We start from the raw sequence: 1,282 nt of genomic DNA on the forward strand, positions 1-1,282 counted from the left end.
AAGAAGAAGAAGAAGAAGAAGAAGAAGAAGAAGAAGAAGAAGAAGAAGAAGAAGAAGAAGAAGAAGAAGAAGAAGAAGAAGAAGGAGAAGAAGAAGAAGAAGAAGAAGAAGAAGAATGTTGCATTATGAAACGCATAATATCCACGCTCAGCCGAACGCTGCATATTAGTTTCACAATTATCATTTATCCCGGTACGCCCTTAAACCGTCAGAATAGTTCGCAACTTCCTGAAAAACAGCCAATTAAGCGCTCAAACACTAATAAACTGACAATTTCATTAGCTGTTTATAGCCTGCTACTCATTCTTACCTGAGGGAAGAGAGGAAAATATGCGTATGCCTTTTCCACGGACACAAGATTGTTTCCTTGACAGGATTCGAACCCATGACTTCAGGGTTAACTATCGAGAACCTAGCGTCTCGAACCCGGTCATAACATCACATCACACATAATATGCAACAATAGCAACACCACTACCCATTTCCACGACCACAACAACAACAGCGACGACAACGACAACGACAACGACAACGACAACAATATCACTACCACCACCTAGTGGGATTCGAACTCACAACCCTACGGTTCAGAGTCGTAAGAGCATACGACTAGACCTGAGACATACTTTTGTATCTACTTTCAGGCACTCTGCTTTTGGGGGTCGCTTGGTTCAAGGCTGGGTTCGACCTTTAACCCTTTAAATCGTGCTGGAGTTGGATCCTACGACAACGAATGCCATAGCAATTCCCAGTACAACGAGATCAAGGGGAGGCTAATCAACAATATTGATCCTACTAAGGTTTACTTGGGGCTGTCTCCCTTGCTTGAGAATGTTCATCACTCCGAGCGGCGAGATGAATTTCTCTTTACTGACACCCATTGGTGTCGGGCTATGGTAGGTTGTTGCTGTTGTCGGTAGTTGGAAAGTGCCATAAATAATACTCTTTCTTCTTCTTCTTCTTCTTCTTCTTCTTCTTCTTCTTCTTCTTCTTCTTCTTCTTCTTCTTCTTCTTCTTCTTCTTTTTTTTTTCTTCTTCTTCTTCATGATGATAAAAGTAAACGGGCATTCGGACGAACGGCTAACTAAAGTAGGCTGGTACCGGCCTAAAGGTTCAAGGTCGTTGATCTATTGTATTGTAAATGTGTTACCCCTAAGTCACGTCATTTAGGAGGAAGGGTGCTTTGTTTACTTTTAGTTTTAGTAAGCGTTTTACGGCACTTGCAACATAGTAAGGCCATATTATAAGTGCTGAAGATTAGAGGGGTTACAAAAGAGTAACG

Source organism: Aplysia californica, unplaced genomic scaffold (assembly GCF_000002075.1).
Source record: "Aplysia californica isolate F4 #8 unplaced genomic scaffold, AplCal3.0 scaffold00722, whole genome shotgun sequence".
NCBI classification, from domain to species: domain Eukaryota; kingdom Metazoa; phylum Mollusca; class Gastropoda; order Aplysiida; family Aplysiidae; genus Aplysia; species Aplysia californica.